Here is a 16933-nt window from a genome sequence, read left to right on the forward strand (position 1 = left end):
ACACAGCAGCAACTCCCGCTCCAGACACAGCAGCAACTCCAGATCCAGACACAGTAGCAACCCCAGCACCAGAAACAGCAGCAACTCCAGCTCCAGAAACAGCAGCAACTCCTGCTCCCGACACAGCAGCAACTCCAGCTCCAGACACAGCAGCAACTCCAGCTCCAGACACAGCAGCAACTCCAGATCCAGACACAGTAGCAACCCCAGCACCAGAAACAGCAGCAACTCCAGCTCCAGAAACAGCAGCAACTCCTGCTCCCGACACAGCAGCAACTCCAGCTCCAGACACAGCAGCAACTCCAGCTCCAGACACAGCAGCAACACCAGCTCCAGACACAGCAGCAAGAGCTCCAGACAAAGCAGCAACTCCAGCTCCAGACACAGCAGCAACTCCAGCTCCAGACACAGCAGCAAGAGCTCCAGACACAGCAGCAACTCCAGCTCCAGACACAGCAGCAATTCCAGCTCCAGACACAGCACCAACTCCAGCTCCAGACACAGCTTCAACTCCAGCTCCAGGCAAAGCAGCAACTCCAGCTCCAGACACAGCAGTGACTCCAGCTCCAGACACAGCAGCAACTTGAGCAACAGACACAACCACAGCAACTCCAGCTCCAGACACAGCAGCAACTCCAGCACCAGACACAGCAGTGACTCCAGCTCCAGACACAGCAGCAACTTGAGCACCAGACACAACCACAGCAACTCCAGCTCCAGACACAGCAGCAACTCCAGCACCAGACACAGCATCAACTCCAGCTCTAGACACAGCAGCAACTCCAGCTCCAGACACAAACACAGCAACTCCAGCTCCTGATGCAGAAGCGACTCCAGCACCAGACACAGCAGCAAATCCGGCTCCAGACACAGCAGCAACTCCAGCTCCAGACACAGCAGCAACTCCAGCTCCAGACACAGCAGCAAGTTCTCCAGACACAGGAGCAACTTCAGCTCCAGACACAGCAGCAACTCAAGCACCAGACACAGCAGCAACTCCAGCTCCAGACACAGCAGCAACTCGAGCTCCAGACACAGCAGCAACTCCAGTCCCAGACACAGCAGCAAGTGCTCCAGACACAGCAGCAACTCTAGCTCCAGACACAGCTGCAACTCCAGCTCCAGACACAGCAGCAACTCCAGCACCAGACACAGCAGCAACTCTAGCTCCAGACACAGCAGCAACTCCAGCTCCAGACACAGCAGCAAGAGCTCCAGACACAGCAGCAGCTCCAGCTCCAGACACAGCAGCAACTCCAGCTCCTGACACAGCAGCAACTCCAGCTCCAGACACAGCAGCAACTCCAGCTCCAGACACAGAAGCAACTCCAGCTCCAGACACAGCAGCAACTCCAGCACCAGACACGACCACAGCAGCAATTCCAGCTACAGACACAGGAGCAACTCCAGCTCCAGACTCAGCAGCAACTCAAGTACCAGACACAGCAGCAAGAGCTCCAGACACAGCAGCAACTCCAGCTCAAGACACAGCAGCAACTCCAGCTCCAGACACAGCAGCAACTCCAGCTCCAGACACAGCAGCAACTGCAGCTCCAGACACTGCAGCAACTCCACGTCCAGACATAGCAGCAACTCCAGCTCCTGACACAGCAGCAACTCCAGCTCCAGACACAGCAGCAACTCCAGCCACTACCACAGCAGCAACTCTATCATCAGACAAGCAGCAAATCAAGCTCCAGACACAGCAGCAACTCCAGCTCCAGACACAGCAGCATGAGCTCCAGACACAGCTGCAACTCCAGCACCCGACACAGCAGCAACTCCAGCTCCAGACACAGCAGCAAGAGCTCCTGACACAGCAGCAACTCCAGCTCCAGACACAGCAACAACTCCAGCACCAGACACAGGAGCACCTCCAGATCCAGAGACAACCACAGCAACAACTCCAGCTCCAGACACAGCAGCAACTGCAGCTCCGACACTGCAGCAACTCCAGGTCCAGACACAGCAGCAACTCCTGCCCCAGACACAGCAGCAAGAGCTCCAGACACAGCAGCAACTCCAGCTCCAGACACAGCAGCAACTCCAGCTCCAGACACAGCAGCAAGAGCTCCAGACACAGCAGCAACTGCAGCTCCAGGCACAGCAGCAACTCCAGCTGCAGACACAGCAGCAAGAGCTCCAGACACAGCAGCAACTCCAGCTCCAGACACAGCAGCAATTCCAGCTACAGACACAGCACCAACTCCAGCTCCAGACACAGCAGCAACTCCAGCTCCAAACACAGCAGCAACTCCAGCTCCAGACACAGCAGTGACTCCAGCTCCAGACACAGCAGCAACTTGAGCACCTGACACAACCACAGCAACTCCAGTTCCAGACTCAGCAGCAACTCCAGCACCAGACACAGCAGTGACTCCAGCTCCAGACACAGCAGCAACTTGAGCACCAGACGCAACCACAGCAACTCCAGCTCCAGACACAGCAGCAACTCCAGCACCAGACACAGCAGCAACTCCAGCTCTAGACACAGCAGCAACTCCGGCTCCAGACACAAACACAGCAACTCCAGCTCCTGATGCAGCAGCGACTCCAGCACCAGACACAGCGGCAAATCCGGCTTGGGACACAGCAGCAACTCCAGCTCCAGACACAGCAGCAACTCCAGCTCCAGACACAGGAGCAAGTTCTCCAGACACAGGAGCAACTACAGCTCCAGACACAGCAGCAACTCAAGCACCAGACACAGCAGCAACTCCAGCTCCAGACACAGCAGCAACTCGAGCTCCAGACACAGCAGCAACTCCAGTCCCAGACACAGCAGCAACTCCAGCTCCAGACACAGCAGTAACTCCAGCTCCAGAAAGAGCAGCAACTCCAGCACCAGATACAGCAGCAAGAGCTCCAGGCACAGAAACTACTCCAGCACCAGACACAGCAGCAACTCCAGCTCCAGACACAGCAGAAACTCCAGCTCCAGACATAGCAGCAACTCCAGCTCCAGACACGGCAGCAACTCCAGCTCCAGACACAGCAGCAACTCCAGCTCCAGACACAGCAGCAACTCCAGAACCAGACACAGCAGCAACTCCAGCACGAGACACAGCAGCAACTCCAGCTACAGACACAGCAGCAACTCCAGCTCCAGACACAACCACAGCAGCAACTCCAGATCCAGACACAGCAGCAACTCCAGCTCCAGACGCAGCGGCAACTCCAGCTCCAGACACAGCACCAACTCCAGCTCCAGACACAGCAGCAACTCCAGTTCCAGATACAGCAGCAAGAGCTCCAGACACAGGAGCAACTCCAGCTCCAGACACAGCAGCAACTCCAGATCCAGACACAGCAGCAACTCCAGCTGCAGAGACAGCAGGAACTCCAGCTGCAGACACAACCACAGCAACTCGATCTCCAGACACAGCAGCAACTCCAACTCCAGACACAGCAGCAATTCAGTTCCAGACACAGCAGCAACGCCAGCACCAGACACAGCAGGAACTCCAGCACCAGACACGACCACAGCAGCAACTCCAGCTACAGACACAGGAGCAACTCCAGCTCCAGACACAGCAGCAACTCAAGCACCAGAAACAGCAGCAAGAGCTCCAGACACAGCTGCAACTCCAGCTCCAGACACAGCACCAACTCCAGCTCCAGATACAGCAGCAACTCCAGCTCCAGACACAGCAGCAAGAGCTCCAGACACAGCCGCAAATCCAGCTCACGACACAGCAGCAACTCCAGCTCCAGACACAGCAGCAAGAGCTCCAGACAGAGTAGCAACGCCATCTCCAGACACAGCAGCAACTCCAGCTCCAGGCACAGCAGCAATTCCAGCTCCAGACACAGCAGCAACTGCAGCTCCAGACACAGCAGCAACTTCAGCTCCAGACACAGCAGCAACTCCAGCTCCAGACACAGCAGCAAAGGCTCCAGACACAGCAGCAACTCCAGATCCAGACACAGCAGCAACTCCAGCTCCAGACACAGCAGCAACTCCAGCTCCAGACAAAGCAGCAAGAGCTCCAGACACAGCAGCATCTCCAGCTCCAGACACAGCAGCCACTCCAGCTCCAGACACAGCAGCAAGAGCTCCAGACACAGCAGCAACTCCAGCTCCAGACACAGCAGCAACTCCAGCTCCAGACACAGCAGCAAGAGCTCCAGACACAGCAGCAACTCCAGCTCCAGGCACAGCAGCAACTCCAGCTGCAGACACAGCAGCAAGAGCTCCAGACACAGCAGCAACTCCAGCTCCAGACACAGCAGCAATTCCAGCTACAGACACAGCACCAACTCCAGCTCCAGACACAGCAGCAACTCCAGCTTCAAACACAGCAGCAACTCCAGCTCCAGACACAGCAGTGACTCCAGCTCCAGACACAGCAGCAACTTGAGCACCTGACACAACCACAGCAACTCCAGTTCCAGACACAGCAGCAACTCCAGCACCAGACACAGCAGTGACTCCAGCTCCAGACACAGCAGCAACTTGAGCACCAGACGCAACCACAGCAACTCCAGCTCCAGACATAGCAGCAACTCCATCACCAGACACAGCAGCAACTCCAGCTCTAGACACAGCAGCAACTCCGGCTCCAGACACAAACACAGCAACTCCAGCTCCTGATGCAGCAGCGACTCCAGCACCAGACACAGCGGCAAATCCGGCTCCAGACACAGCAGCAACTCCAGCTCCAGACACAGCAGCAACTCAGCTCCAGACACAGGAGCAAGTTCTCCAGACACAGGAGCAACTACAGCTCCAGACACAGCAGCAACTCAAGCACCAGACACAGCAGCAACTCCAGCTCCAGACACAGCAGCAACTCGAGCTCCAGACACAGCAGCAACTCCAGTCCCAGACACAGCAGCAACTCCAGCTCCAGACACAGCAGTAACTCCAGCTCCAGAAAGAGTAGCAACTCCAGCACCAGATACAGCAGCAAGAGCTCCAGGCACAGAAACTACTCCAGCACCAGACACAGCAGCAACTCCAGCTCCAGACACAGCAGAAACTCCAGCTCCAGACATAGCAGCAACTCCAGCTCCAGACACGGCAGCAACTCCAGCTCCAGACACAGCAGCAACTCCAGCTCCAGACACAGCAGCAACTCCAGAACCAGACACAGCAGCAACTCCAGCACGAGACACAGCAGCAACTCCAGCTACAGACACAGCAGCAACTCCAGCTCCAGACACAACCACAGCAGCAACTCCAGATCCAGACACAGCAGCAACTCCAGCTCCAGACGCAGCGGCAACTCCAGCTCCAGACACAGCAGCAACTCCAGCTCCAGACACAGCAGCAACTCCAGTTCCAGATACAGCAGCAAGAGCTCCAGACACAGGAGCAACTCCAGCTCCAGACACAGCAGCAACTCCAGATCCAGACACAGCAGCAACTCCAGCTGCAGACACAGCAGGAACTCCAGCTGCAGACACAACCACAGCAACTCGATCTCCAGACACAGCAGCAACTCCAACTCCAGACACAGCAGCAATTCCGTTCCAGACACAGCAGCAACGCCAGCACCAGACACAGCAGCAACTCCAGCTCCAGACACAGCAGGAACTCCAGCACCAGACACGACCACAGCAGCAACTCCAGCTACAGACACAGGAGCAACTCCAGCTCCAGACACAGCAGCAACTCAAGCACCAGAAACAGCAGCAAGAGCTCCAGACACAGCTGCAACTCCAGCTCCAGACACAGCAGCAACTCCAGCTCCAGACACAGCAGCAACTCCAGCTCCAGACACAGCAGCAAGAGCTCCAGACACAGCAGCATCTCCAGCTCCAGACACAGCAGCCACTCCAGCTCCAGACACAGCAGCAAGAGCTCCAGACACAGCAGCAAATCCAGCTCCAGACACAGCACCAACTCCAGCTCCAGACACAGCAGCAAGAGCTCCAGACACAGCAGCAACTCCAGCTCCAGACACAGCAGCAACTCCAGCTCCAGAAACAGCAGCAAGATCTCCAGACACAGCAGCAACTCCAGCTCCAGACACAGCAGCAACTCCAGCTCCAGACACAGCATCAAGACTCCAGACACAGCAGCAACTCCAGCTCCAGACAAAGCAGCTACTCCAGATTCACACATGCAGCAAGAGCTCCAGACACAGCAGCAACTCCAGCTCCAGACACAGCAGCTACTCCAGCTCCAGACACAGCAGCAACTCCAGCTCCAGACACAGCAGCTACTCCAGCTCCAGACACAAACACAGCAACTCCAGTTCCAGACACAGCAACAAGTGCTCCAGACACAGCAGCTACTCCATCTCCAGACACAGCAGCAACTCCAGCTCCAGACACAGCAGCAAATCCAGCTCCAGACACAGCAGCAACTCCAGCTCCAGACACAGCAGCAACTCCAGCTCCAGACACAGCAGCAAATCCAGCTCCAGACACAGCAGTAACTCCAGCTCCAGACACAGCAGCAACTCCAGCTCCAGACACAGCAGCAACTCCAGCACCAGACACAGCAGCAACTCCAGCTACAGACACAGGAGCAACTCCAGCTCCAGACACAGCAGCAACTCCAGCTACAGACTCAGGAGCAACTCAAGCACCAGACACAGCAGCAAGAGCTCCAGACACATCAGCAACTCCAGCTCCAGACACAGCACCAACTCCAGCTCTAGACACAGCACCAACTCCAGCTCCAGACACAGCAGCAACTCCAGCTCCAGACACAGCAGCATGAGCTCCAGACACAGCCGCAACTCCAGCTCCGACACAGCAGCAACTCCAGCTCCAGACACAGCAGCAAGAGCTCCAGACACAGCAGCAACTCCAGCTCCAGACACAGCAACAACTCCAGCACCAGACACAGGAGCACCTCCAGGTCCAGAGACAACCACAGCAACAACTCCAGCTCCAGACACAGCAGCAACTGCAGCTCCAGACACTGCAGCAACTCCAGGTCCAGACACAGCAGCAACTCCAGCCCCAGACACAGCAGCAAGAGCTCAAGACACAGCAGCAACTCCAGCTACAGACACAGCAGCAACTCCAGCTCCAGACACAGCAGCAAGAGCTCCAGACACAGCAGCAACTCCAGCTCCAGGCACAGCAGCAACTCCAGCTGCAGACACAGCAGCAAGAGCTCCAGACACAGCAGCAACTCCAGCTCCAGACACAGCACCAATTCAAGCTACAGACACAGCACCAACTCCAGCTCCAGACACAGCAGCAACTCCAGCTCCAAACACAGCAGCAACTCCAGCTTCAGACACAGCAGTGACTCCAGCTCCAGACACAGCGGCAACTTGAGCACCTGACACAACCACAGCAACTCCAGTTCCAGACACAGCAGCAACTCCAGCACCAGACACAGCAGTGACTCCAGCTCCAGACACAGCAGCAACTTGAGCACCAGACGCAACCACAGCAACTCCAGCTCCAGACACAGCAGCAACTCCAGCACCAGACACAGCAGCAACTCCAGCTCTAGACACAGCAGCAACTCCGGCCCCAGACACAAACACAGCAACTCCAGCTCCTGATGCAGCAGCGACTCCAGCACCAGACTCAGCGGCAAATCCGGCTCCAGACACAGCAGCAACTCCAGCTCCAGACACAGCAGCAACTCCAGCTCCAGACACAGGAGCAAGTTCTCCAGACACAGGAGCAACTACAGCTCCAGACACAGCAGCAACTCAAGCACCAGACACAGCAGCAACTCCAGCTCCAGACACAGCAGCAACTCGAGCTCCAGACACAGCAGCAACTCCAGTCCCAGACACAGCAGCAACTCCAGCTCCAGACACAGCAGTAACTCCAGCTCCAGAAAGAGCAGCAACTCCAGCACCAGATACAGCAGCAAGAGCTCCAGGCACAGAAACTACTCCAGCACCAGACACAGCAGCAACTCCAGCTCTAGACACAGCAGAAACTCCAGTTCCAGACATAGCAGCAACTCCAGCACCAGACACGGCAGCAACTCCAGCTCCAGACACAGCAGCAACTCCAGCTCCAGACACAGCAGCAACTCCAGAACCAGACACAGCAGCAACTCCAGCACGAGACACAGCAGCAACTCCAGCTACAGACACAGCAGCAACTCCAGCTCCAGACACAACCACAGCAGCAACTCCAGATCCAGACACAGCAGCAACTCCAGCTCCAGACGCAGCGGCAACTCCAGCTCCAGACACAGCAGCAACTCCAGCTCCAGACACAGCAGCAACTCCAGTTCCAGATACAGCAGCAAGAGCTCCAGACACAGGAGCAACTCCAGCTCCAGACACAGCAGCAACTCCAGCTCCAGACACAGCAGCAAATCCAGCTGCAGACACAGCAGGAACTCCAGCTGCAGACACAACCACAGCAACTCGATCTCCAGACACAGCAGCAACTCCAACTCCAGACACAGCAGCAATTCCGTTCCAGACACAGCAGCAACGCCAGCACCAGACACAGCAGCAACTCCAGCTCCAGACACAGTAGGAACTCCAGCACCAGACACGACCACAGCAGCAACTCCAGCTACAGACACAGGAGCAACTCCAGCTCCAGACACAGCAGCAACTCAAGCACCAGACACAGCAGTAAGAGCTCCAGACACAGCTGCAACTCCAGCTCCAGACACAACACAAACTCCAGCTCCAGATACAGCAGCAACTCCAGCTCCAGACACAGCAGCAAAAGCTCCAGACACAGCCGCAACTCCAGCTCACGACACAGCAGCAACTCCAGCTCCAGACACAGCAGCAAGAGCTCCAGACAGAGCAGCAACGCCATCTCCAGACACAGCAGCAACTCCAGCTCCAGGCACAGCAGCAACTGCAGCTCCAGACCCAGCAGCAACTCCAGCTCCAGACACAGCAGCAACTGCAGCTCCAGACCCAGCAGCAACTTCAGCTCCAGACACAGCAGCAACTCCAGCTCCAGACATGGCAGCAAAGGCTCCAGACACAGCAGCAACTCCAGATCCAGACACAGCAGCAACTCCAGCTCCAGACACAGCAGCAACTCCAGCTCCAGACACAGCAGCAAGAGATCCAGACACAGCAGCATCTCCAGCTCCAGACACAGCAGCCACTCCAGCTCCAGACACAGCAGCAAGAGCTCCAGACACAGCAGCAAATCCAGCTCCAGACACAGCACCAACTCCAGCTCCAGACACAGCAGCAAGAGCTCCAGACACAGCAGCAACTCCAGCTCCAGACACAGCAGCAACTCCAGCTCCAGAAACAGCAGCAAGATCTCCAGACACAGCAGCAACTCCAGCTCCAGACACAGCAGCAACTCCAACTCCAGACACAGCATCAAGAGCTCCAGACACAGCAGCAACTCCAGCTCCAGACACAGCAGCTACTCCAGATTCAGACATGCAGCAAGAGCTCCAGACACAGCAGCAACTCCAGCTCCAGACACAGCAGCTACTCCAGTTCCAGACACAGCAGCAACTACAGCTCCAGACACAGCAGCTACTCCAGCTCCAGTCACAAACACAGCAACTCCAGCTCCAGTCACAGCAACAAGTGCTCCAGACACAGCAGCTACTCCAGCTCCAGACACAGCAGCAACTCCAGATCCAATCACTACCACAGCAGCTACTCCAGCTCCAGACACAGCAGCAACGCCAGCTCCAGACACAGCAGCAAATCCAGCTCCAGACACAGCAGCAACTCCAGCTCCAGACACAGCAGCAACTCCAGCTCCAGACACAGCAGCAAATCCAGCTCCAGACACAGCAGCAACTCCAGCTCCAGACACAGCAGCAACTCCAGCTCCAGACACAGCAGCAACTCCAGCACCAGACACAGCAGCAACTCCAGCTACAGACACAGGAGCAACTCCAGCTCCAGACACAGCAGCAACTCCAGCTACAGACTCAGGAGCAACTCAAGCACCAGACACAGCAGCAAGAGCTCCAGACACAGCAGCAACTCCAGCTCCAGACACAGCACCAACTCCAGCTCTAGACACAGCACCAACTCCAGCTCCAGACACAGCAGCAACTCCAGCTCCAGACACAGCAGCATGAGCTCCAGACACAGCCGCAACTCCAGCTCCCGACACAGCAGCAACTCCAGCTCCAGACACAGCAGCAAGAGCTCCAGACACAGCAGCAACTCCAGCTCCAGACACAGCAACAACTCCAGCACCAGACACAGGAGCACCTCCAGGTCCAGAGACAACCAGAGCAACAACTCCAGCTCCAGACACAGCAGCAACTGCAGCTCCAGACACTGCAGCAACTCAAGGTCCAGACACAGCAGCAACTCCAGCCCCAGACACAGCATCAAGAGCTCCAGACACAGCAGCAACTCCAGCTCCAGACACAGCAGCAACTCCAGCTCCAGGCACAGCAGGAAGAGCTCCAGACACAGCAGCAACTCCAGCTCCAGGCACAGCAGCAACTCCAGCTGCAGACACAGCAGCAAGAGCTCCAGACACAGCAGCAACTCCAGCTCCAGACACAGCAGCAATTCCAGCTACAGACACAGCACCAACTCCAGCTCCAGACACAGCAGCAACTCCAGCTCCAAACACAGCAGCAACTCCAGCTTCAGACACAGCAGTGACTCCAGCTCCAGACACAGCAGCAACTTGAGCACCTGACACAACCACAGCAACTCCAGCTCCAGACACAGCAGCAACTCTAGCACCAGACACAGCAGTGACTCCAGCTCCAGACACAGCAGCAACTTGAGCACCAGACGCAACCACAGCAACTCCAGCTCCAGACACAGCAGCAACTCCAGCACCAGACACAGCAGCAACTCCAGCTCTAGACACAGCAGCAACTCCGGCTCCAGACACAAACACAGCAACTCCAGCTCCTGATGCAGCAGCGACTCCAGCACCAGACACAGCGGCAAATCCGGCTCCAGACACAGCAGCAACTCCAGCTCCAGACACAGCAGCAACTCCAGCTCCAGACACAGGAGCAAGTTCTCCAGACACAGGAGCAACTACAGCTCCAGACACAGCAGCAACTCAAGCACCAGACCCAGCAGCAACTCCAGCTCCAGACACAGCAGCAACTCGAGCTCCAGACAAAGCAGCAACTCCAGTCCCAGACACAGCAGCAACTCCAGCTCCAGACACAGCAGTAACTCCAGCTCCAGAAAGAGCAGCAACTCCAGCACCAGATACAGCAGCAAGAGCTCCAGGCACAGAAACTACTCCAGCACCAGACACAGCAGCAACTCCAGCTCCAGACACAGCAGAAACACCAGCTCCAGACATAGCAGCAACTCCAGCACCAGACACGGCAGCAACTCCAGCTCCAGACACAGCAGCAACTCCAGCTCCAGACACAGCAGCAACTCCAGAACCAGACACAGCAGCAACTCCAGCACGAGACACAGCAGCAACTCCAGCTACAGACACAGCAGCAACTCCAGCTCCAGACACAACCACAGCAGCAACTCCAGATCCAGACACAGCAGCAACTCCAGCTCCAGACGCAGCGGCAACTCCAGCTCCAGACACAGCAGCAACTCCAGCTCCAGACACAGCAGCAACTCCAGTTCCAGATACAGCAGCAAGAGCTCCAGACACAGGAGCAACTCCAGCTCCAGACACAGCAGCAACTCCAGCTCCAGACACAGCAGCAACTCCAGCTGCAGACACAGCAGGAACTCCAGCTGCAGACACAACCACAGCAACTCGATCTCCAGACACAGCAGCAACTCCAACTCCAGACACAGCAGCAATTCCGTTCCAGACACAGCAGCAACGCCAGCACCAGACACAGCAGCAACTCCAGCTCCAGACACAGCAGGAACTCCAGCACCAGACACGACCACAGCAGCAACTCCAGCTACAGACACAGGAGCAACTCCAGCTCCAGACACAGCAGCAACTCATGCACCAGACACAGCAGCAAGAGCTCCAGACACAGCTGCAACTCCAGCTCCAGACACAGCACCAACTCCAGCTCCAGATACAGCAGCAACTCCAGCTCCAGACACAGCAGCAAGAGCTCCAGACACAGCCGCAACTGCAGCTCACGACACAGCAGCAACTCCAGCTCCAGACACAGCAGCAAGAGCTCCAGACAGAGCAGCAACGCCATCTCCAGACACAGCAGCAACTCCAGCTCCAGGCACAGCAGCAATTCCAGCTCCAGACACAGCAGCAACTGCAGCTCCAGACACAGCATAACTTCAGCTCCAGACACAGCAGCAACTCCAGCTCCAGACACAGCAGCAAAGGCTCCAGACACAGCAGCAACTCCAGATCCAGACACAGCAGCAACTCCAGCTCCAGACACAGCAGCAACTCCAGCTCCAGACACAGTAGCAAGAGCTCCAGACACAGCAGCATCTCCAGCTCCAGACACAGCAGCCTCTCCAGCTCCAGACACAGCAGCAAGAGCTCCAGACACAGCAGCAAATCCAGCTCCAGACACAGCACCAACTCCAGCTCCAGACACAGCAGCAAGAGCTCCAGACACAGCAGCAACTCCAGCTCCAGACACAGCAGCAACTCCAGCTCCAGAAACAGCAGCAAGATCTCCAGACACAGCAGCAACTCCAGCTCCAGACACAGCAGCAACTCCAACTCCAGACACAGCATCAAGAGCTCCAGACACAGCAGCAACTCCAGCTCCAGACACAGCAGCTACTCCAGATTCAGACATGCAGCAAGAGCTCCAGACACAGCAGCAACTCCAGCTCCAGACACAGCAGCTACTCCAGCTCCAGACACAGCAGCAACTCCAGCTCCAGACACAGCAGCTACTCCAGCTCCAGTCACAAACACAGCAACTCCAGCTCCAGTCACAGCAACAAGTGCTCCAGACACAGCAGCTACTCCAGCTCCAGACACAGCAGCAACTCCAGATCCAATCACTACCACAGCAGCAACTCCAGCACCAGACACAGCAGTGGCTCCAGCTCCAGACACAGCAGCAACTTGAGCATCAGACACAAACACAGCAACTCCTGCTCCAGACACAGCAGCAACTTCAGCACCAGACACAGCACTGACTCCAGCTCCAAACACAGCAGCAACTCCGGCTCCAGACACAAACACAGCAACTCCAGCTCCTCATGCAGCAGCGACTCCAGCACCAGACACAGCAGCAAATCCGGCTCCAGACACAGCAGCAACTGCAGCTACAGACACAGCAGCAACTCCAGCTCCAGACACAGCAGCAAGTTCTCCAGACACAGGAGCAACTCCAGCTCCAGACACAGCAGTAACTCATGCACCAGACATAGCAGCAACTCCAGTCCCAGACACAGCAGCAACTCCAGTTCCAGACACAGCAGCAACTCCAGCTCCAGACACAGCAGCAACTCAAGCACCAGACAAAGCAGCAAGAGCTCCAGACACAGCAGCAACTCCAGCTCCAGACACAGCAGCTACTCCAGCTCCAGACACAGCAGCAACTCCAGCTCCAGACATAGCAGCTACTCCAGCTCCAGACACAACCAAGCAACTCCAGCTCCAGACACAGCAACAAGTGCTCCAGAGACAGCAGCTACTCCAGCTCCAGACACAGCAGCAACTCCAGCTCCAATCATGACCACAGCAGCAACTCCAGCACCAGTCACAGCAGTGAGTCCAGCTTAAGACACAGCAGCAACTTGAGCACCAGACACAACCACAGCAACTCCAGCTCCAGACACAGCAGCAACTCCAGCACCAGACACAGCAGCAACTCCAGCACCAGACACAGCAGCTACTCCAGCTCCAGACACAGCAGCAAATCCGGCTCCAGGCACAGCAGCAACTCCAGCTCCAGACACAGCAGCAAGTTCTCCAGACACAGGAGCAACTCCAGCTCCAGACACAGCAGCAAGTCCAGCTCCAGACACAGCAGCAACTCAAGCACCAGACATAGCAGCAACTCCAGCTCCAGACACAGCAGCAACTCCAGCTCGAGACACATCAGCAAAACCAGCTCCAGACACAGCAGCATGAGCTCTAGACACAGCAGCAACTCCAGCTCCAGACACAGCAGCAACTCCAGCTCCAGACACAGTAGCAACCCCAGCACCAGAAACAGCAGCAACTCCAGCTCCAGAAACAGCAGCAAGTCCTGCTCCCGACACAGCAGCAACTCCGGCTCCAGACACAGCAGCAACTCCTGCTCCAGACACAGCAGCAACTGCAGCTCCAGACACAGCAGCAACTCCAGCCACTACCACAGCAGCAACTCTATCATCAGACACAGCAGCAACTCCAGCTCCAGACACAGCAGCAAGAGCTCCAGACACAGCAGCAACTCCAGCTCCAGACACAGCAGAAACTCCAGCTCCAGACACAGCAGCAAGAGCTCCAGACACAGCAGCAACTCCAGCTCCAGACACAGCAGCAATTCCAGCTCCAGACACTGCACCAACTCCAGCTCCAGACACAGCTGCAACTCCAGCTCCAGACACAGCAGCAGCTCCAGCTCCAGACACAGCAGTGACTCCAGCCTCAGACACAGCAGCATCTTGAGCACCAGACACAACCACAGCAACTCCAGCTCCAGACACAGCAGCAACTCCAGCACCAGACACAGCAGTGACTCCAGCTCCAGACACAGCAGCAACGTGAGCACCAGACACAACCACAACAACTCCAGCTCCAGACACAGCAGCAACTCCAGCACCAGACACAGCAGCAACTACAGCTCCAGACACAGCAGCAACTCAAGCACCAGACACATCAGCAACTCCAGCTTTAGACACAGCAGCAACTCGAGCTCCAGACACAGCAGCAACTCCAGTCCCAGACACAGCAGCAAGTGCTCCAGACACAGCAGCAACTCTAGCTCCAGACACAGCAGCAACTCCAGCTCCAGACACAGCAGCAACTCCAGCACCAGACACAGCAGCAACTCTAGCTCCAGACACAGCAGCAACTCCAGCTCCAGACACAGCAGCAACTCCAGCTCCAGAAACAGCAGCATCTCCAGCTCCAGACAGAGCAGCAACTCCAGCTCCAGACACAGCAGCAACTCCAGCTCCAGACACAGCAGCAACTCTAGCTCCAGACACAGCAGCAACTCCAGCTTCAGACACTGCAGCAACTCCAGCTCCAGACAAAGCAGCAACTCCAGCTTCAGACACAGCAGCAACTCCAGCTCCAGATACAGCAGCAACTCCAGCTCCAGGCACAGCAGCAACTCCAGCTCCTGACACAGCAGCAACTCCAGCTCCAGACACAGCAGCAACTCCAGCTCCTGACACAGCAGCAACTCCAGCTCCAGACACAGCAGCAACTCCAGCTCCAGACACAGCAGCAACTCCAGCTCCAGACACAGCAGCAACTCCAGCACCAGACACGACCACAGCAGCAACTCCAGCTACAGACACAGGAGCAACTCCAGCTCCAGACTCAGCAGCAACTCAAGCACCAGACACAGCAGCAAGAGCTCCAGACACAGCAGCAACTCCAGCTCCAGACACATCAGCAACTCCAGCTCCAGACACAGCAGCAATTCCAGCTCCAGACACAGCAGCAACTGCAGCTCCAGACAGTGCAGCAACTCCAGCTCCAGACATAACAGCAACTCCAGCTCCAGACACAGCAGCAACTCCAGCTGCAGACACAGCAGCAACTCCAGCCACTACCAAGCAGCAACTCTATCATCAGACAAGCAGAAAATCAAGCTCCAGACATATCAGCAACTCCAGCTCCAGACACAGCAGCAACTCCAGCTCCAGACACAGCAGCAACTCCAGCTCCAGACACAGCAGCAACTCCAGCTCCAGACACAGCAGCAACTCCAGCTCCAGACACAGCAGCAACTCCAGCTCCAGACACAGCAGCAACTCCAGCTCCAGACACAGCAGCAACTCCAGCTCCAGACACAGCAGCAACTCCAGCTCCAGACACAGCAGCAACTCCAGCACCAGACACAGCTGCAACTCCAGCTACAGACACAGGAGCAACTCCAGCTCCAGACACAGCAGCAACTCCAGCTACAGACACAGGAGCAACTCAAGCACCAGACACAGCAGCAAGAGCTCCAGACACAGCAGCAACTCCAGCTCCAGACACAGCACCAACTCCTGCTCCAGACACAGCACCAACTCCAGCTCCAGACACAGCAGCAACTCCAGCTCCAATTACAGCAGCAAGAGCTCCAGACACAGCCGCAACTCCAGCTCCCGACACAGCAGCAGCTCCAGCTCCAGACACAGCAGCAAGAGCTCCGGACACAACAGCAACTCCAGCTCCAGACACAGCAGCAACTCCAGCACCAGACACAGCAGCACCTCCAGGTCCAGAGACAACCACAGCAACAACTCCAGCTCCAGACACAGCAGCAATTGCAGCTCCAGACACTGCAGCAACTCCAGGTCCAGACACAGCAGCAACTCCAGCCCCAGACACAGCAGCAAGAGCTCCAGACACAGCAGCAACTCCAGCTCCAGAGACAGCAGCAACTCCAGCTCTTGACACAGCAGCAAGAGCTCCAGACACAGCAGCAACTCCAGCTCCAGACACAGCAGCAACTCCAGCTGCAGACACAGCAGCAAGAGCTCCAGACACAGCAGCAACTCCAGCTCCAGACACAGCAGCAATTCCAGCTCCAGACACAGCACCAACTCCAGCTCCAGACACAGCAGCAACTCCAGCTCCAGACACAGCAGCAACTCCAGCTCCAGACACAGCAGCGACTCCAGCTCCAGACACAGCAGCAACTTGAGCACCAGACACAACCACAGCAACTCCAGCTCCAGACACAGCAGCAACTCCAGCACCAGACACAGCAGTGACTTCAGCTCCAGACACAGCAGCAACTTGAGCACCAGACACAACCACAGCAACTCCAGCTCCAGACACAGCAGCAACTCCAGCACCAGACACAGCAGCAACTCCAGCTCTAGACACAGCAGCAACTCCGGCTCCAGACACAAACACAGCAACTGCAGCTCCTGATGCAGCAGCGACTCCAGCACCAGACACAGCAACATATCCGGCTCCAGACACAGCAGCAACTCCAGCTCCAGACACAGCAGCAACTCCATCTCCAGACACAGGAGCAAGTTCTCCAGACACA

The sequence above is a fragment of the Cetorhinus maximus genome, unplaced genomic scaffold (genome assembly GCF_964194155.1).
Source record: "Cetorhinus maximus unplaced genomic scaffold, sCetMax3.hap1.1 HAP1_SCAFFOLD_200, whole genome shotgun sequence".
NCBI lineage: Eukaryota > Metazoa > Chordata > Chondrichthyes > Lamniformes > Cetorhinidae > Cetorhinus > Cetorhinus maximus.